This window comes from Lissotriton helveticus, chromosome 6, assembly GCF_964261635.1.
Source record: "Lissotriton helveticus chromosome 6, aLisHel1.1, whole genome shotgun sequence".
Lineage (NCBI taxonomy): Eukaryota > Metazoa > Chordata > Amphibia > Caudata > Salamandridae > Lissotriton > Lissotriton helveticus.
In genome coordinates, this window is record NC_136067.1 from 711,451,044 (window position 1) to 711,473,581 (window position 22,538).

A 22,538-nucleotide genomic window follows, 5' to 3' on the forward strand; every position below is an offset into this window, starting at 1 on the left:
ACCCCATTTTTTCCAGCCTGCCCCAGTTACTGTGCCAGCAAGCTCTGCCCTTAGATTGGTCAGACCATTTCCTAATAACATTTCATCTGGGTAACCACTTAGCCGTCAGCCCCACCAGTGGGACCACTAAGTCCTTTAAAAGAAACTGGAAAAACCTGGACATTAAACGCCTTATGTCCACTCTAAGCCTGACTACTCCAGTGGAAGCCTTAAACACCGGAGACATCGAATCGGCAGCCACCAACGTCAATAAATGGCTCATAGACGCTTTAGACACCTGCCTGCCCCTAGCCCACATAAAAACCACTTCCCACAAACCACCTGCCCCGTGGTACAACGAGCAACTGAAAGCCTCTAAATCTAAATGCAAACGATTAGAGCGCCTGTGGAGGAAGGAGTACTCCCCGGCTGCCAATCTACTCTACAAGAGTGAGCTCAAGCTCTACCACAAAGCCTGCAAGAATGCAAGATCTATCTACGTTACCAAATCCATAACTGAAGCTACTAAAAAATCTAAAACTCTTTTCAATCTTGTAAAAGAGCTTGCAGGCGCAAACACTTCCTCCAAACCTCTTCCCCTTGACAGCTTGCAATGTGAGGAACTGGCTAATTATTTCACTTCCAAGATCGAGACCATTCATCAAGACATAACTATACAACAGCAAGCCCAGTCTACAAATACGCAAAACCTCAGATCTAATACAGATGTCACCCTGACCCAACCCCATCTGTCTCACATCCTCTCAATTCGTGGCCTGAGATAAACGTCCAAGGGCTACGGGACATCCTAGGAAAGGTCAAATCCGGGTCGCCAGTCGACCCTCTCCCGATCCCCATTCTTAGACTCCTGGACACTCCTCTCCTTGCCGTGCTAAGCCAAATCTTAAACTTATCCCTTACCACGGCCACAGTACCGTCATCTTGGAAACACGCCATGGTCTCCCCCCTCCTTAAGAAACCAGCGACTGAGCCCAAGATCTTGGCTAATTTTTGCCCAATCTCCCTCCTGCCTGCACTCTCCAAAATTCTGGAAAAGCATGTCCATGAACATCTCTCCAAATGTATTGAGGCTAACAACATCTTGCACCCCTCCCAATCTGGTTTCCGCACGGGATTCTCGACGGAAACCACACTACTTGGAGCTGTGGAAAACCTTCGACATCTGGTCGACTCGGGTAACACTGCCGCGCTGATCCTTTTGGACCTCAGCGCGGCGTTTGACACCATCTCCCACCAAACATTGCTCGCATCCCTCTCCAAGATAGGCATAAGAGGTAAGGGATTAGAATGGATAGCATCTTTTCTGATGCTCAGGACATTCCAAATCTCCTCCAGCAATGCGACATCTAAGGTCCATTTCTCTCCGCACGGGGTCCCACAAGGATCAATATTAAGCCCCCTGCTTTTTAACCTCTATGCAGCCCCGTTGGCCCAGATCACTGAAGCCGCAGGTCTCATCATGTACACATATGCTGACGACTCCCAAATAGTTTTCTCTCTGTCTAATGACAACCTTGAAACTTCTTCACGCCTTCAGGCAGGCCTTAGGGACATCTCATCGTGGATGAACAAAAACATGCTCAAACTCAACAGCAGTAAAACCGAGGTTCTGATAGTAGGCCCCGACCAGAACCTCTGGAATTCCAGACACTGGCCATCTGAAATGGGCCCTCTGCCAATACCATCACACCAGGTCCGCAATCTGGGCTTTATCATTGACAGAGAACTAACCATGGAGCCCCAGGTGAACGCCCTCTCAGCCATCTGTTTCACAATCTTAAGATGGCTCAGAAAGATCATATGGATGCTCCCTGATGACACTCAAAAGACGGTGATAAATGCATTAATTACCTCCCGCTTGGACTACGGGAATGTCCTTTATTTAGGGGCATCTCAGGCAATTACAAAGCGCATCCAACTGGTACAGAATGCGGCAGCCAGGCTGCTCTGCAAATGCAACAGGAGAGACCGTATGTCCAGCCACCTCAAGGCACTCCACTGGCTTAAAATCGAAAACCGGGTCAAATTTAAGACTCTCAGCCTCATGCACAGGATAAAGTGGGGCAAGGCTCCCAAATATCCCCAGACCCTCGTGCACACCTATATGCCTGCCCGCTGCCTAAGATCTTCCACCCAAGGTCTCTTCTGCGTCCCTAAGACACGTCGGGCAAGGATGGGAGGTAGATCTTTCTCCCTCCTTAGCCCAAAACTCTGGAATTCCCTTCCCCAACCGCTCCGCCTTGAAAGCAGATATGCGTACTTTCGTAAAGCCATTAAGACCTGGCTCTTTAACCAGTGACCTCCTTGTCCTCCCATACACAATCCTTTCCTATCCCTCTAGTTCATTATTCTGCTTAGCGCCGGGAAGCCCTTTTTTGGGTATCTGTCGCGCTCTATAAGCCAAATAAAATAAATAAATAAATACCTGGTGTGTCACACAGTTTGGTGCTTACTTTCCCTCCATGTTAAAGAACAGTAGATGCTTCAGCACCCAGGCTAATGTGCTGCATAGCTAAATACATATAAGGTCCCAAATGTGAGACCGATTGCTTGCAAATGTTTTTTTTTTATCCCTGGCGGTGCTGATTCCTGTATCTCAAAGGTTGCAAGGGCCGTGTCGGGGTTCACAAAGTGAAAGCCACGACGTCCATTGCTTTCAGCGCACTGGTTTCAGATCATGTAAATTGCCCGTTTGTTATGCAAAAATATGCATTTACACATTTAGTGGAGATTTAGGATTTGTTTAACAAGAATCGGTGCGTCACCTTACATCATGAGGATGGGATTATTTTTTAAGACAATTTAGTGGCACAAGTCCAGTGTCTTGCAGGTGAACAGCAACTGAGAAATAAGTACGCTTTTTTAAGCATTTCACATTACCAAAATTTCAATAATGAAGCATTTTGGCAGCTTTGCATTTAAAATGACTTTTAGTTTACTATGCTTTGTACCAGTTAAGGTACAGTCTAACATCTGAAATACACTTTTTTTCCAAAAGTTTATTTTTTGATTTTGCCTCCACCACAGTGTAATAGTTTTTGTGTCTTTTAACAAGCATTTTTATAGTTCATGAGTTTGTGTTAGCCGTTCAATTAAACACAGAGAACAAAATATACAAGTGAAAAAACTGGTTAGGCAGTTACTTTATTGACAGGGCCATTGGAATTATGCAGCAGTGGTAAAAAGATTATCTGGCAAGAAAAGGCAAATTTTGAGGCAAGAAAAGACAAATTATGAGGCATAATGTGGCATATTTTCTGATAGTATTACTTCATTATTTTGTCATTTTTAAACCTGGTAACAGTGTCAGGGAATAGAGCTCACCTTATTAGTAATAAATTAACACCCAGATCCAGCACAAAGCAAATTGAAGATGACCAGTCAAACTTTGTGAAAAGTGTTTGGGTGACCCAGGCACCTGAATCGCCAATTTTTTTAAAACTTTGATGCATGCGAGATAGAATCAATTTTTGGGGGGTTATAATCTGCAAATTATGCAGCAGATAATGGATTATATGGCAGATGCTGCAAATCCATTATTAGGTGAAAATCGCAGCGGCCGCAGAATTGCATAATCCTAGTGGACCTGGTTATTGACAATACTGTGTAGCACTGACACATAGGGGGAATATATCTCCACTTTCTGCTGGTTTATTTATTTCATAAAAACCCATCGCGATTTTAGGAGCTGCATAAAAAGTAGGCCTGGGTGGAGTACATGGAGTTCTGGTACGCTGAACTCCATGAAGTGCTGCATCATCTCGGCCGTGCTCCAGGAGTTCCGCGAGCAGTGGCAAGTCGCTCTGCTCGTGCTGATTTTTAGCGCTGGGGGTTTGTCGCTCCTGTAAAATCAGTGCGAATGGCACCAAACACAGCATAAGAGGGTGCTGCTTCTTTCTGCCGCTCGAGTAGATGTTCTACTGAGTGGCAGCTTTCTCAATGCTAGGTCCAGGTTCCTTAACACGAGTGGCATATTCCTCAACGCAAGCGGTAGCAACCTGCTGCAACCGCCCTTGTTGAGAAATCTCACCTGGAGGTGGTCTAGCGTATTATTTTTCTTGCTTGTGCTTGCCACCCTACTGTTGGTGAGCTGCCCGAGAGGGAAAACTCTTCTCCACTTTGTGAAGTTTTTCAGAATTCCACTCCGCTCAGAGCGTGGAGTAGGCAAAACTATGCGAACTCAACTCGCGCAACGGAATTCCTCGCCCACCCCTAATAACAACTAAGTCATAACAGAAAATCCTCCCATTTGTAGAGGAAGTGCTTAATCTAGATGAGAATTCTCTGGTCAAATTTCAGGCATAGTAATGGGGCAATTACCTGGAAAAAAATTCAGTTGTCGATTCGCCTCCTCATTTAACATTTCTTTCAGAAATCAGGGGTGTTTCCTGTTTTCCTTATTTACAGCTTGGAAACAATAGAAAATCCACCAATATATAGGGAATGTCTGGAAGGTATATAAATCTGGAAGAAAGTCTACAAGCCAAATCTCATCCTCAATACTATTTCTTTTATCAAGATAATTGCGCTGGTGGATTTTCCTCCTGATATGGTTTATGTGCCTACAAGAAAAGGTGACAAGATATTCCAAACTAAAAACTGGGACAAGCCATAAACAGAAGAGTAGGGCTACAAATTGGCACTAACTTTGGGATAGAAGAGGGCCACCAATGACATTACTAATTGACATCTAAATAGAATGAAAGCAGTGCAGAGGTACTTAATAAGCATTGCATGTTGCCTTTTGTCAGAGAGTAGAAAGTGCATTAGTCTTTTGAGAAGTGCACATACAGCATTCAGCAAGTGTATGGCCTTGTCAGCAGTGTAACACTTATGATTATCAGAGGTGTGCAACTTTTGCTGGTAACTGTTTAATGATGCACATTAAGTGCAGACTTGTCTCCATTCCTGGAGCTCACATGGATGGGGCTTTGTTACCACATTGCCCGATGCAATACAAAAGCTGGAGTAGCCAATCTGAACCGTGTGATCTTCTGAGTTGGTAATGCACACTGAGGCTCTGGAGACCTATAGTCTAAGGGAATGCAGCAACGGTGTTACCCTGTCTTCTTTGTCAGTCAGCTGCTTAACAGCAAGAAGGGGAGAGGGGAGGATGGTAGAGTGAGCATGCTCAGTGCGAGTACTTGTTTGCTACTGAGAAGTGCAGTAATATCCAGTTAACCTTGTTGCCCCCCTGCAGTAAAGTACCAGCGCTCTGCGTTTCAAAATAAAAAAGAGCAGGTATAGCACAAGATAGCTACTGAGTGTTCTCTCATTACTAGCAGCAGCCCTGCCCCAGTAGACTTATCATGTACAATGCTTCATGGTGGACTTGCCACCCACATAAGCTAGGGCAAGGTCCCAGTGAGCTGACAGTTAGCATCCGACATAACTGATGAGCAATGGCCGTATTGCTCAATGCATACTAAAGAAGCATCCATGAACGGTGGGGGCGGGGGGGGGGGGGGGGGGTTGAGGACCAGTTCTTTGGGACACTCATTGCTGCTGTGAATCCGTTGATGGCTCTGCTGGGATATGTCAAATATTTCCAAGGAGTGAGTGGAAATTTGTGGGGCTGGCACCGCTGATGGGCAAACTTAGATTAAATAGACACTGGGTGAGGGGCAGGACATCCACAACGGCAAACTAGATTATAGACATGGTAACATGCTGCACGTATGTTGAAACATACAGCAAATTACTACCTACAACATCCCAACCAAAAGACATATGGGCACCCCTGAGAACACACCTGGCAAATGCTATAGCAAGGCCGGAAGGCAATACATCAAGCTCTGGAGAACCTGTGGCTCAGTCACAAAGAACACTTAATATGCAGGGAACGACACACACTTAACATAACTACCCAGTCGATGTGCGAGAACATGGCAATAATGCGGTATGGTTTTCTGTCTGATTATTATAGGACAATATGTACTCTGCATATGCTACATAACCCAGTTCTGTATTGTGGGCACTGTGTGATGGAAATGTGATAAATACAGTTTTTTGTAAAAAAGCACTGTGCATGTACAATATGTGCATTTGAACTATAGTGCGCTCAACTGATGCCCCCCTTCTAAAACAGGCACATATATTCAATTTACAGAAATGTGTGGGAATACTGTGACAGACATCCACAAAAGTTGTACTGTCACGGGTACATCCAGGACAGTGGGTTACCAGGATAGAGTGATTGTGCAGAGTATTGATGAACCCTATCTATTTTTATCTACATTGAGATCCACTTCAATGAATTGCATAAACATAAGCTACTTGGCATCCCTGTGGACCCTAAAGTCAAAAAACTTAACAGGAATGTAGAAGCATACTCCCAGAGATCTAGGTTGCCTCGGTGACATTTTAAGAACCCAATACTCTGCTAATGCAGGCCCTAAAGTACTTCCCTGGTTGCTATGCTGCAGTTGTTGTCATTGATTACCCTGTATAAGAGAAGTGTGTTGTGATTTAAAATAGTGAATTTATCAAGTATTGGTAATAACAGAAACTGTGCTAAATTGTAGGTAAACAGTGAATCAGACTATTGAAGTGTGTTAAGATTCCTGAGTTAAGAAGAGTACTGGGCCAGAGCTGATCAAACATTTAAACACACTTTATGAAACACAGGTCAGCCAAGGCCGTTTTTTTAAAGTTGTGGAAATGTACTGAAATGTAATTAGCAAAGCCTTCTGTTTCTTTCTCATCAACGTGAATCTAGGTGCATTTAATGGGTGGCATGATAGAAGCGGCATGATAGAAGCTGCGCAGAACAAGCGAGCTGCATTTTCTTACCTGTTAGTGCGTGAAAGTAATATTTTTTTACATGTTTTGATCTTCCCTTCCTTGCTCTTCTAAATTAATTGAACATTGTACTCTGAGATTCTGTCAGTAGAGAACAACATGCAGTGGACTACCTTGCCTGATTGTATATGCTGTGATCAGATAAACCAGTAAGACAAAGATAACAATTATCGGTGGCTCTCCCTAAAAGCCATCCCACCTATAATGCACAGCTCCTCAGCACCCTAATGAGTTCTTAATATCAAGCTGAGTGGAATAGTTCCCACTCTCTGCTCTTTCGACTGGGTCTCTGGGAAGTGGATCGGATTCACCACGAGCCCCATGCTAGGGAGGAAGCCTTGTTGTAAATTCATTCTAGGAAGACAGAGAACGCTGTTGACTAAAAGCCTTCACCTAGAGGGCAGGTATACAATACGCTTGCCAATATAGTGCCCTCCACCTGTGTCTTCTCCTCCAGCTTCATGCTTGTAGCTACTCGGAGTGCAATGTTTCTAATGATTTTTTATCCACTAGGAGAGGCACTGAATCACTATGGTTGTGTCATGTGGGACTATGAACCCCTGCGGATGAAGTTACACAGCATTTCAATACAGAATTTCAATTCATCACAAATAGCTTAGAATTAGTACTGTATGGTTTACCAGGAACAAATCCTCCAGGTCATATCTCGAGGACATTGTCCCCATAAATAGAAAAAGGATTACAAGGCCACATGTTGGAAATGATTCCTTATAATCTTCCCCTTTGCAGAGGTAGCTATGAGGCATAAACTTGTTTTCCCCTAGTAATACCAGATTGGGGGAATTACAGATGCTCTCGGGTATTTGTAATATCGCGTCAGCTCTTACCTCCCATTAACACACCCGGAATACAGGGTGAGGTAATACCATACATCTTTCCCATCTATGTTGCATTACTTGGCTTCTGATTTCTGATCCACTATGTTTTTTAGGTGTGGGTGTAAGCAGCTTTAGAAAACACTCAGGGCTGATTCACAAAGGTACATTTACACTGTTGAGTAAGTTTACAATTGTTTGCTATTCACAAAGGTATTTTACTTTTATTATCTTCATACCTGCAGAGTCTCCGCACATAAAAAGATAGGACAGTTTTATAATGTTATCTGTGGAGACTCTGCAGGCGTAAAGATACTACTAGTAAAATTAATTTGCAAATAGCAAACTGTCACGAATTTACACAAAAGTGTAACTTTACCTCTGTGGATCAGTCCCCTAGTGTTAATGCCATCAGCAGTGTACACAGAGAAGGAAAATAGGTCAGCCCCTCTTTCAGCCATTGCTTGTCATTCACATTTTGGAACAGCTTACACTACAGTCAAGTTTGGCCTGTCTGACTGCTGACCATTCGATTTGCCAAAAATTGAAAACATTTTCAAGAATAGAGGCACACTCAGTTCTTTAACACAATATTGCACCTGCTTCTCCAGAGGTTTTGAGGGTGTGGCCTTTCTAATTTACTTTCATCTTACTCAACTGCTGTAGATGTGGAAAAGTCAGGAGCGCAGCTGCTTCTGCCAGATGTATGATACAACTGCAGTGATGCCACTCACTTGCCACATCCCTGACCATTTACAGCAGCGACCATCAACTTCTTCAAGGCATGCTCACTCCACGGTCTACTCTGTGCATCTTTAGAGGTCAGGGTGGCTGCCTCCATAACCCTTTGCCCTTGTCAACACTCAGCCAATACAGAGACAATTGCTTACAGAGATGACGGATCAGTATCTGACCCAATAAACTGGAAAAGAGGTGTTTTGGAGCAAGGTGGACGAGCTCAGGAGAGGGCGTGAGTGCTTTGGTACACGTGAGACCTGGAGCGTGGTGCATGTAAGATTGAGAGTGGGCATATGGTACTTCCAGAGTGGGGTACAAAAACCTGTGAGTGGGTTCGGAAAAGCTCAGGGAGCAGATTGAATGAGTTCGGATGTGGGCACCAGGGGCTTAGAGTGATGTTAGAAACCCAAGTGAGTCCCTTCTATGGGGTTTGTGAATAAGGATTCTGTAAGAACTTAGGCTGCACTTGAAGTTTAGTCCTCCCTTTTGTAGATAACTCTAAAGATAGCTGGGTATCACATCTTACCCCTTGGATTGACCCCTGCATTGTGCAAGATCCTAACCCAAAGGACATGTACACCTGCTCCCTTGTCCTCAGTCAGCATCATGAATATTGGCTGTGGCGGCTCCTCCGCCAACGCGGAGGTGCGTCGCCCCACTAAACAAAAGTAAAAATAACATGATAATAACTGTCATATTTATCATGTTATTTTTCCTATAGCGGTCACTGACTCTAGGGTGTGGCGGGGCTGGCCAGAACCAGTGAGGAGTGGCGTGCACTTCCAAAGCGCACATGAACTGTTTGGATGGCCATCTTGAACCGACCAAACAGTTCATGTGCACTTTGCATGTTCCTACCAGGCTGCATTACACAGGCTGGTCAGGAACATGCACAGGCTTCCTGTTCCAGTCTGAGCACCAATCCATGGCCTCACCAATCCACGGCCTCAGACCAATCACAACTTTGCATTGCAGCGTTGTGATTGGTTCAGGGGAACCTGGGTGCCGGGTGTTTCCTGCTTCTGGCTGGAAGTCTGCAGGAAGATAATGGAGGACACAGCAGAGGCAGCAGCTGGACGGTGGGCCGCCGGGCCGGTGGGCCGGACGATCCAGGTAAGTGTGTTATTTTTATTTTTCATTCTATTCTTCGCCCCCCCCCCCCCACACACTCCCCTCCGCCTCACCATCCGGGTCCGGTAGCAGCTGCTACTGAATATTGGACTCCCTCATCCCCATCCTGTGCATGCCCCTGATGCCTCATGCAACCTTATGAGCTGTCTTGTGCTTGTATAACTCATGTTCTGCTCAGCTCTATTGACTATGCACTCAATGGTCAGTCACAGTTGAGTGGGTAGTCACAGTGTGCCTGCTTGTGGTTCCCGCCTACTTGAAAGAAGAACTCTGAACACACATATTGAATTGGATTAACAAGCGAGTTTGAAAGAGATTTGCCCAAACTTAGAGGGTGGGGGGCTGGGGGCTGTCTCTCTCTCCCTTTCCTGAGCAACTTACATTTGAATACATTCACTGTTTTGAACTAAGGATAATCTGCGCTGACATTACTCTAGTCCCCCCTCTTTTGTAGTCTCCAAATTAGGGAATTCTTGAAAATACTCTGAGATGTCACACACTTGAAGGTAATGAAGACTGCTGTAGCCACGTTGGGTTCACGATTCACTTTGTCGTTCACCCCATATCCAGGGAGACTGATAAGACTACCACCTGTTACATGTAATTTGACTGGACTATCTAATGTGGAACAACCAAGAAATGACTTTACATTTCTAAGGCTGAAGGACAGCACGCTAACGGATGGCCCCCCCTCCCCCATTTAGAGTCTTCAAACGAAGGAATTGCTGTAAATATTCCAGGAAGTCACAAACCTAGAGGTAATGAAGACTGGCCTAGTCACCATGTGAAAACCTTATGCCATGTTTTTGACAGCAAGATTAGAAGGAATCGGACTGTAATTCATGAGAAGTTTGAGAAACATCCTTGTGCACCAAATGATCCATGTTAAATACAGCTATCATCACCTGGTGTTAGGAGCCAAGAGAAAGTGAGTAAAGCAGCTGTCAAACATCCTAGTTGAACCCAGCCTCTACTTATCTCTGCTTAAGATAACAACAGTCATACATACTTCTTCAACAATGATTAGTTCCCAATACCCTAAATCATGCTATACTTTTATTTTTAACCCCTTCGGCGCTGATGACGGAACCGCTCCGTCATCAGCGTCGGTTGAGCTGTGCTGATGACGGAGCGGTTCCGTCACGGCCCGCCCAGCTCGATAGAACGCTCATGCGCGGCGCGAATTCCGCGCCTGCGCTGAGGGTTCTATTGAGCGGGGCGGGCCGTGACGGAACCGCTCCGTCACGAGCACAGCTCAACCGAGGCTCGTGACGGAGCGGCTCCGTCACGAGCATGCGGCCGCCGCGCGGCCGCCGAAAACCGTTAGCACTGCGGCGGAATAGCCGCCGCAGTGAAGGTGTTAAAGAAAAAATATGCAGCCCACTTGTTTTGGTAAACTAGAGAACTATTAAAAAACCACAACTGAAGGCTATGGGTGAGTTCCAGTTCTGTTTTGAGTGCAGCCACATGGAGGTTGTTTTACATAAAATGATTCACGGGCCAATGGGTCACGTAAGGGGTGGTATAACCCTTGCAGCAACACTGTGTTTGTTGGACAGTTGAGGAGAATCTGGTATTTTAATATTATGCTGCAAACAGATTTGGCACTCAGTGTCTGCTGTGCTCCAACAAGAGTCCATGAAAAGCGAAACGTGTGTCGGGGGCGGGGGGGGGGTGTAAGAAAATGAAATATTACAAGAAAATGAATAGTTATCAAGATTTGATTCACATTAAGAATTGGAACCTTGCAAAGAAGCTTCACATTGACCAGACTACAAATACCACATACATGCATTCGTTTCAATGTTGTCGAACATATTTGAATGGTGCATTAGTTTATGCTGACTAAAAATATTGTGGAAAACAGTTCTAGTGCACGGTTTAGTTTGAAGACATATATTGCGTGTCTGAAAAGGAATTGTGATCTTGTCGGAGATAACAAGAAGTTTTGTGAATTATAGCCTTGAGAAGCGTCAAACTAAATGTGCTGGACTCAGTTTTTTTTTTTGTAGCTGCATTGTGCTACTAAGTAGTATAGTTGGAAGTTGGGCACTCCAAATCCCCCTCTTTCATATGGAAGGATCAGCACTTGTCAACACAGCGGGCTGTATGCCTCCCCAGACTAATCTAATAAGATGCGAGCGTAGTATTAAAAAGAAACTGTTCGGAAGGGGTATGGGGATATTATTGAAGAGATATAAAAATTTGGAGAGCACAATCATCTTGATTAGTGCTACTCTACCAGTGATGGACAGTGGTAATCGCAGCCATCTCTCCACCTGAGCATCGAAGGCGATGATTGCTTGTCCATAGTTTAGGCGGAGGATATGAGTTGTGTCTAAATGGATATAAATGCCTAAATACTTAACGGAGTAAGTGCACCATTCAAGGGAGAATCTACACTCCCACTGCATTGTGCTTTAGGTTAAAGGAAATATAACTGACTTGTGCCAGTTGTTGGCTAGACCAGAATGTTGTCCAAATCTGATTATTTCCAATTTTGAGAAGGGGCGAAGCCTCGCTGTGGGGCCGGTATACAATATTTCAGTGGTGGCAATAAATCCCTTAGGCATCCCCATGCGGCGAATGACAGACACAAAGAAGGGCCGCTCTAGGGAGTCAAACGCCTTTTCAGTGTCTAACAAAATGGCGGCTGCTGGGACCTCAGGGTTAATCCTGTGTAGTATCAAAAAGAGAGTCCTAAGATTCAAGGAAATGTATCGATGGGGGACAAATATTTTGTGAAGTAACAAGGGCCCCCTGTTTAGGATAAAAATCCTGGGTCAGGGAAAATAAACAATGTGAAAGTAAACACCCAGGCTAACTGTTGAACATACACCAGCTATGTATACCACTGAAAATTTCCCAAAGTTTGAAACTTAAACCATAACATAAATAGACATATTGATATCAAAAATAGTATTAATACTATTTTTGATATCAATATGTCTATTTATGTTATGGTTTAAGTTTCAAACTTTGGGAAATTTTCAGTGGTATACATAGCTGGTGTATGTTCAACAGTTAGCCTGGGTGTTTACTTTCACATCGATGGGGGACAAAGCCAGATTAGGCCGGGGGAAATAATGAATTCCATCAGGATGGACAAGCGCATGGCGAGAATCTTGGCCAGAATTTTATAGTCTACATTTATTAAAGACAGGGTTCGGTATGACCCACATAGCGACGTGTCCCTACCAGGTTTAGTGAGGAGTATAATGACAGCCTCGTAAAGGGTAGAGGGCACAATTTGCCTCTCAAGGGCCTCTGTATATACCTCAATCAGTTGAGGTGCCAGTAGGTCCTTATACGGCTTATAAAAGTCCCCTGTAAATCCATCCAGACCAAGGGCCGAGGAGCCTCGTAGGGCCACGATGGCACTAATGACCTCGTCCACTGAGATCGGTTCAGCCAAGAATTCCTACACATGTTTCTCTAGATAGACCAATGCGATCTCAGCTAGGTATTGAGGTTCTTTGGTTTTCGACTCCGCTTCGTATCTGGCCGCCATTTTGTGTCCGTCGCCATTTTGTGTTGCCCTCACTCAGGCAGCACGGCGAACGGAGTGTTTTTGCCTTTTTCAGCTGCTACGCGTCTCTTCTGTTAAAAAGTAACCCCTTGTTCTTGTTTACGAAACCGATGTCAGGGTCTGGACGAGTTTGTTAATCCATGTCTAGACTGATTGATCCTTGCCTCGGCCGACTGTTTGAGTCTCACTATTCTTTCCTTGCTTTATCTTATCTGACTGGCCTTCGCTATTCTTCCCTTGTGTTCTCTTGTTACACAACTATCCCTTGAGGCATATGAACATGTCCTGCCACCTGCAAATTGAATTATAGGCACGAGCATTGATTAACTTGAGGGGAGGGGTGAACACAGGGCCTGAAAGAAGGGCGTATTTGGGATATTGGATAGCTTGTTTTGCAACTTTTTCTATTGGTCAGTTTTGTACGCATTGGGAGGGTACATTGTAAATATGTGTGTTATAAAAGATTGTGCGCCACGGAATTAAGTGGCAGTCTCCTAAGAATTTACACTGTACTTCTAGGACAACTGTGCTTAGCTGCAGCTAATAAACCTGGTTTTCTACGCCCAACAGAGTGTCTCGTGCCTCTGCTCGACAAGGCAGGTGAACCCGGAGATTCAAGGCGTGCCCTGCGCCGCTCGGCCCATAATGCCCGGTTCTCCAACTGGCGCCCAACGTGGGGCAGCTTTAGTGGTAGCGGTTAAGCCCGAGGGTCGTGAGGAGCCTCGCAAGAAAATTCTGGAAGATTTGCGAACCACGTCATGCGACCCCTGTATGTCGAAGTAGAGCGAAGGTCTTTTGCAGCGCGGCTACTCCTTTCCGACGGCTGCTGACGACTGCTGCCCTGACTGCTGCCCTGCCGTTGGCCCTCTGGTGATGTTTGGTATCGCGAGACGTTAGGCGGACCTCTGTTGGCGTGAGAGAACACTTAGTTAAGTATTCGTGGGTAGCGCCCACTTCTTTGTCTTGTTTTTGGTTTTTGTTATTTGAATATTGCAATAGTCGAAGCCAAGGGGTGAGTACGTTTGTGCTGTTTATTGCTTTGACCCCCTTGAAGTTTGTGAATAGCCTAGTGAATTAAGAGATGCCTGGGCTTAGTAAGTTTAGGAAGTTTTGTTGCTTTGATTGTAATAGGGATTCCCGGCTGGATGACTCTTGTCCAATTCCTCCGGTTGGAACTCCCACTTATGAGCTTTAATCGAAACATGGTATTGGCCCCATTATTTTTAATGACACATGGATCCGATATACAAAGAAAGATGGTGTTCTGCAGTGGCCACAAAATGGTAGCTTTGAGCCTGACATATTAGAAAATTTAGAAGCAATTTTGTTCAAAAGAAAAGCCCGGCCGGCAATGTTTGACTCTTTCCACCTCTGGCGTAAGGAAGCCAAACAGAAAGAAATTAAACAGGCAAAAAGAGATAAGAAAGCGCAAGATATGACGAATATACAGGCTGCCCAGCAGTTTAATAATAACGAAACTGATCAGGTGATTGAAGTCTCAGAAAGACAGCATCGTATGGCAATAGATAGATGTTACCCTGTGTTGCCTACTCCCCTGCAGAATCAGGATCTTGACGAAGATCCCTTAATGTCCCATTTATTGAGATTGCCTCCGCCCTATGTCCCAGGTGCTGATGCACCCCCATTGTTACCGCATGTCCAGCAGCCTGTTGTTTAGCCAGTTGATCCGGCTCTTCCACAATTGCCCCTTCCAGTATTGCCACCTCCGCCTCCTTTACCACCGACTTCTGTACCTCAATCTCCTTTACCCTCGGTTCCTCTTGTAACTGTTAGTCCCTCTCCTGCTGTGCTTAATACCTTGTCCCCTGTTTTATTGTCAGATTCTCCCACAGCCCGTAAACGATTGGTAGACACTGTTTCTAGTTTCTTCTCCTCCTTCTTTGAGTCTTTTAACATGACTCCTGCTCTTTCTCGAAGGCAATCCCGTAGTCAATTTCCAGGTTCCGACGAACGAGTCTTTACCGGACTCTCTCGCTCGAAAATGGATCATGAGTGGTCCACAGTATAGCGCGCACGATATTTTGAGCACCTTTCTCCAGTGGAATGCCCCCACGCAGAGATATGTTTTTAATGTTATGTGTGATACTCTTGTCAAAGGATGGGAGGATATGGATTTGGATTTAGCTCCCCAGGGTCTGTTAGACGTGCAGGCTAAATTTGATAAAGGACTTATTGTGTGTTCTAAAGTTGAGGACGCCATAAAAGCACTTGTTACTTTCAGGTCTTCATTTTTCTCTCAGACTTCTCTTGAACCTGATCCTGCGGTTAGACGGAAGGTTAAAAACTATCCTATGCGAGAGGTTCCTCCAATATGGAGAGATGCGGTTGAAGCCCAGGATGGTAATCTGCCTATTCCAGCTCATTTTCAGCATATATGGGTAAATGTCCGTTGGAAACGATCTGAAGTTTTGGCGCTTAAACAGTCTTTACCGGACCCTCGTAAAAATCCTGCTGGGTATTATAAAGAGCTGTCCCAGACTGTTAATGCGTGTATGATGAATTTAGCCGATATTGATCTATTGATGGGAAATGTAGTCCCACAAGTGTTATGGACTCGGATTCATAGGGAAGACCACGACCAAGCTTTAGGTGGTAATTGGGCTGCTATAACTGCTGCGGATGCAGCACAAGTAGGTGGTGCTAAACCCGATGACCTGATTACTCAATTGCCTGGTAGAATAATCAATTTAATGAAAACAATGATGCCTGCCCTACGTGTAAATTGGGATAAGCTGGCTGCGTGTAAACAGAAGAAAGACAAGAGTGTCTCTGATTTCTTTACTCGTTTTGAGGAGATGTTCATCGACCATAGTGGTCAAGATATGAGTACTGAGGGTGGACAGCGATTATTTGTGGATAAATTTGTATTTAACCTACTTCCAGAATTATCGCATAAATTGAAAGATTCCGAAAGCTCGTGGGCCGTTTCTTCGTCTGCCCAGATATTAGCTACTGCTCAGTATTACGAGAATAGGGAGAAGGAGGAACAGGATAAAATTGAGAAGAAGACTAAAGAATTAAAAATGAAGGTTCTTTTGCAACAGGCTTATCCCCCTCGTTTTGCTCAGCGCCAATTACAACAGCCTCCACAGTTTCAGAGGTTGTTACAGAAACCTGAAAACTTTGTTCCGCGACCTTTGCTAGGTCCTAATCAATGTGCCTATTGTAAAGAGGAAGGTCATTTTAAGAATAGGTGTCCGGTTTTATTGCAGCGTAATGGTAGATTGTCTCGACCACAAGGTCGTGGTGGTTTTCAATCAGCACCCAGAGGTAGAGGGCGAGGTGCGTTGTCTCAGGGACAGCATTCCTTTCCCCCCTCAGAATTCTATGAATTATTTTGATCAGCAGAATACTCAGTCTGCACAATATTACAATGACGATTATTGTGTTGAAAGTGAGAATCAGGACTTTCACACTAGCTAGGACAGCCATGGGCAAAGCAAGGGAGTCGTATCAGTTCCAGTGGATCAGAATGGGCCTTATGTTAATGTTGTTGCATTGGGTGTTGCAGAGCCATTTCATCTGGATACTGGTGCAATGAGAAGTTCTATCATTCACTCCAAACTCCCTGGGGCACCTTTGTCTGGCTTAACAAATGTTTCTGTAGGATTTTCTGGCGCCCCAGTTAGCAATCCGGTTTCTTGCCCCTTGCCTATCTCCGTTGGTCCTTATGATTTGGAGCCCCGCTCATTTTAACGACTGGTTGCGGCGAGAATTTGTTGGGTTTGTAATTATTGAAGCGTCTGCATGCAACACTCTATTGCACCCCCTCTGGTGTAAATCTTACTTTAGGTCAGAAACTGGTTTCTCCTATATATTTGTCGAGGGAAACATCCTTAACAACGCGGGCATTACCCCGCGCTGCTATTACGACGCTGCCTTTACAACGCAAGTCGTTACGACGACTTGTGCTGGAGGGCGCTATTGGATAGGGAATAGTTAATTTTCTATTCCAACACCTTCCCTACTGTAACGTGGGCTGGAGTTGGAATAGAAAATTAAACTATTCCACTATCCAGCCCTTACAGCGCAAGTCGTTGTAACGACTTGCGTTGTAAAAACAGCGGTGTAACGGCACGCGGTGTAAAAGCCCGCGTTGTAATGCCGTACATCCATTTGTCGAAGGACCAGTTTCCGCCCGAATTGCATTTACTTCCTGCTACGTTTTGGGCTACGGGTCCGAATGATGTTGGTTTGCTCCAAATTCCACCTTACGTGGTTACTATCAAGCCTAATGTTGAATTACCACGCATTCCTCAGTATAAGATTTCTAGCGATGGTGAAAGAGCTTTGTTGGCTATAATTTATGATCTAGTCCAGAAGGGTGTGATTGACGAAACGAGAGGAAATGTTTGCAATAGTCCTGTTTTACCTGTTCTTAAACGCACTGATTCGATTTAAACGTGCACCTCAAGGTTATTGTGAAAGTCCCTCCATTTATAGTCAGGCTTTGAAATGTCAGCTTGACGCTTTTTCTTTGCCTCCAGGTGCCACTCTCATTCAGTACGTGGACGATTTGTTGGTTGCCGCTGATTCAGAGGATGTTTGTAAAAATGCGACTGTTTTGCTTTTGCGTCATTTGTCTGATCTACAGCATAAGGTGTCACCCTCTAAACTACAATATTGCCGCCAAGAGGTTACCTATTTAGGTCATATCTTGTCGAAGGAGGGAAGGCGATTGACCCCAGAACGTATTCAAGCAATCGCACGAATGTCTGTACCATCCACACAAAGGGAGGTGCGTGCCTTTCTGGGCATTACCTCTTATTGCAGACAGTGGATTCCGAATTTTTCTTTGTTGGCTTAACCTTTGTTGGCACTTACTTTGAAAGACAGACCCCAACCTCTTCCTTGGACTCACGAATGCCAGAAGAGTTTTTCTGACTTACGTACTACTTTGTGTTCTGCCCCTGTGTTAGGTACTCCGGATTATAGTAAGCCTTTCACACTCTACGTTCGTGAAAGGGAAGGTTGTGCATTGTCAGTTTTAACGCAACAATTTGGAGACAAACAGCGACTGTGTGCCTATTTATCGGCTACATTGGATCCGGTAGCCGAGGCACTGCCTAGCTGTCTCAGAGCTACAGCAGAATCAGCGATTTCCATTCGTCAATCTGCTGGATTGGTACTGGATAACACTCTTGTTGTTATGGTACCACATGCAGTGGATACTCTTTTGAATAGAACGAAAACACAACACCTCACGAGTGCCCGTTTGTCTGGGTACGAGCTGACACTCTTGGCTAGTCACATACATATTAAGCGATGTAATGTTTTAAATCCAGCAACATTGTTACCTATTACAGAAGAGAAAGGCGCCCAAGAACCGCATGATTGTTTTCTCCGTACAGTGGAGGAAATGAAAGGCAGAATAGATTTAAAGGATACACCACTTGTGGACCCGGATGGGATCCTATGGGTGGATGGGTCTTGTTTTAAGCTTCCTAATGGTGAGACGGCTGCAGCCTATGCTGTTACCACCTTGTATACGGTAGTAGAGACAGCATGCATTACACAGAATTCAGCCCAAGCAGCTGAGCTGATTGCATTGACGAGAGCATGTGTGTTGTCTAAAGGAAAGAGAGTGACTGTTTACACTGATAGCCAATATGCCTTTGGCGTGGCTCATAGTTTTGGTCGCTTGTGGAAGGAAAGAGTATTCTTTACTCCCCATGGGACTTAAATACAGCATGGTCAGTTGGTAACTGAACTTCTTGAATCACTTGTCTTGCCTACTCAGATAGCAATTGTGAAGTGCAGTGCACATGAAAGGATCACTAATGATGTGGGTCGTGGGAATGCTTTTGCAGACGAGGTAGCGAAAGAAACAGCGAGAGATGCTACAAGTCGTATGTATGTTGCAGGCCCTGCAAGATGGGTCAGAGAAGTAGGAATGTGCGAGGACACAGTAGAAAGTGTGAGAATGATTCAAGAAGAGGCTAAGGAGAAAGAATTGAGTAAGTGGAGAGAAAGTACGGGAATATTGGACGCGACAGGGTGTTGGACGGAATTGTCAGAACACCAGCGTTGGCTGTTATCAGACACCTATGTACTGCCTGTAGTTACTATGGCGCATGGTCCAGCCCACATCAGTGCGAAAGGGATATGTAAACTTCTGGCTCCAGTATGGCAGAATGAAGGAATCCCTAAATGTGCGAAAAATGTGGTGAAACATTGTATTGTTTGTTTGATGTTTAATCCAGGAAAGGGAACTTCAACTCCAGCGGGTCATTTTGCTCCCCCTACATATCCTTTTGAGGTACAAATTGATTACATTCATATGGACCGCTGTAATAACCTCAAGTATGTCCTGGTGGTGGACTGTGCCTTTTCCAGATAGAGGCCTACCCCCTAAAGGATAATACTGCGTTGTCCACTGCCAAAGTCCTCTTGAATGAATTTTTCCCGAGGTTTGGTTTGCCGCGAATTGTCTGGAGTGACAATGGAAGTGAATTCGTAGGCCAAATTATGCAGAAGGTGTGTGCGGGTCTTGGTATTAAGCAGAAATTCCATGCGGCAAATCACCCTCAGTCAGCGGGTCTGGTAGAGTGCTATAATGGCACCCTCAAGCTCAAATTAGCAAAGATTCAGGCCAGCACGGGTCTTGCTTGGCCCGATGCTTTACCTTTGGCACTTCTCTCTACGAGAACAACTGTACATTCTCGTTTAGGACTTAGTCCTTATGAGGTCGTTTTCGGGCGCCCAGCTAACGTTTGGGGAGTCCCTCGACCTAAAAAGTATTCTGATATCCCATACCCAATGTTGCTTGACTACTTGCATGACCTCACCACTAAATTGCGTGTTATTCATCAACAGGTTCAAAGCGCTTTGCCGGAGGCTTCCTCAGATCCAGGTCACTCTATTCAACCCGGAGACTTTGTCTGTCTGAAGAATTTTCAGAGGAAGAAGAACTTGGAACCTCGTTGGGGACCGCCGCGACAGGTGCTCCTCGTGACAGGTACAGCAGTGAAGGTCGTCGGAAAGAAAAATTGGGTCCACGGCGTGCACTGTAAGAGGGTACCTTTGCCTTTGCCTTACGACCAGTGGTCCGGGAGGGTGTAGGTGACAGTGAGAGCGAAAGAGTACCCCGATTTGTACCTTTCAGTAGTGCACGCCTGGACTGGACAAGTTCTGAGAAAGAAGATGACGACGTGTTGCAAGAAGCTGTACCATCACATTGGCGATTGAATACAACGAACTCAGAGACTTTGTTTCGAGAGCAAACGATACCTGGCAAGACACGGTACAACCTAAGACCCAGGTTGACTAAAGACAATTGAACTTTTTCTTTTTCTGTTTATACTTTGAGAGATATTCCTTTTTACTATCCATCAAGTTGCAGGGTCCCGGTAGGAGTCTTAGGCTGTGACCTGAGTAGTGACATAGGTCTGCAGGAATTGCAGTGTCATAGGACGGCTAATAACCACAACTAAGTGATCCAGGAAGATTACTGTGAGCAACGCCTTAGAGAATGGATGTTAAAGTAGAAGGGTATGATAAGAAGTTTGAAATGAAAAACAAATATAAGAAATTATTATTTAGTCGATGTGGAGTAACCTTGTGTATTTTAGTATGTTTATGTATTTTATTGGCTTGTGTGGGTTGGGTTATCCACACTATGCAGCAAGCACCGGTTCCTACTTCTGTTTCTTTACCTTTTTCTACTACTGCCTCCCCACATCAGTTCCATACATTCCCTGAGCATGAGCAAATTAGGAGAACAGAATACTTTAATAATTCATTCATCCAGCTGTTACATCAGCATCAACTGGTAGTCAATACTACTGACTGTTGGGTTGGTGGGCTCATGCCCATAACACAGAGAAAGGGATGCCATATTTAGTCCTTCCATTTTCCTAGGAAGGTTTCGCTTGGGCTTATTTAGCTATGTTTTCTAATGTATACCTGAATCAACTTCGATATCCTCCTGGTGGTTCACATGGTGGTGGAGCAGATTTTAGTCATAGTTCTGTAATAAAGGGAATAGTGACCATGGCTAACATTGCTGATATTGGTAAGATTCCCGTTGATGAGAAACGAGCATATGATGGTTGGAATGTGGCTCGTTACGTTACTAGCCTCACCGATAAGGCTAAACGAAGGAGGTCTTCACCAATTTGGACCATACCTCATCGAGGTAATCTATGTTTGCAGATTAATGGTCAAAATATTAAGAACCAACAGGAAAAGAGTGTTTGTTCTCATACATACATCTATTCACCTCAGATTTCTTCACCGTTGGTGCCATCTCAAGGCACATATTTTGTCTGTCACGACAGAGCCTATACATGGCTTCCCATCTATTTTCCAGGAACGTGTTATGTGGCTTTTCTTCTCCCCCCAACATACACTGCTCCTTCAGGTCATCACAAGAAAAGATATGGCAGAGGAGTTATCATTCCTGAAGACACAGCAAGACAAGAGGGAGGAGACTTCATCAAATAGTTTCTTCCTTTCTGGGGCCCAATGGCCAATAGCAGAAACATTAGACAGCTAGTTCGTGTTGTTGAGGCTACAATAAATGTGACTTCTGGAGCCTTGAGTAATTTTACAGCCGAACTTCAGGCGGATCGTCTTATGACTTTGCAGAACCTAACGGTTCTAGACATTGTTCTTGCAGATAGAGGAGGAGTCTGTAAATTGATTGGGTCTAGTTGCTGCATTTATATTCCTGATAATGCCCCTACAGTATACCAAGCCATCTCTAAATTGCATGTAATCTCCGAGTCTATTCACCAGGACACAGGAGAATGGTCTGTGATGGGATGGTTTTGGGGACTACTGTCCACATGGGGATGGAAGGTATTAACCTTCCTTGGAATGGTTTTGGCCATCATTTTTTCTTGTTGTCTTTGTGTACAGGGTGGCCCTGCCATCTGTGGTCTTTGTGCCACCTTGTGTGTCCCAAAGCCTGTGTCACAGAAAACAGAGAACATTAAAATGATGTTGCAGCAACAGCTCAGTGACCTCATGGCTATTGACATCGACTCAGACTAACTTGAGTTTTTTGTGTTTTGCCTGAGTAATGGCAAAAGGAGGGCTGAGGTTCTTTGGTTTTCGACTCTGCTTCGTATCTGGCCGCCATTTTGTGTCCGTCGCCATTTTGTGTTGCCCTCACTCAGGAAGCACGGTGAACGGAGTGTTTTTGCCTTTTTCAGCTGCTATGCGTCTCTTCTGTTAAAAAGTAACCCCTTGTTCTTGTTTACGAAACCGATGTCAGGGTCTGGCCGAGTTTGTTAATCCATGTCTAGACTGATTGATCCCTGCCTCGGCCGACTGTTTGAGTCTCACTATTCTTTCCTTACTTTATCTTATCTGACTGGCCTTCGCTATTCTTCCCTTGTGTTCTCTTGTTACACAACTATCCCTTGAGGCATATGAACATGTCCTGCCACCTGCAAATTGAATTATAGGCACTAGCATTGATTAACTTGAGGGGAGGGGTAAACACAGGGCCTGAAAGAAGGGCGTATTTGGGATAT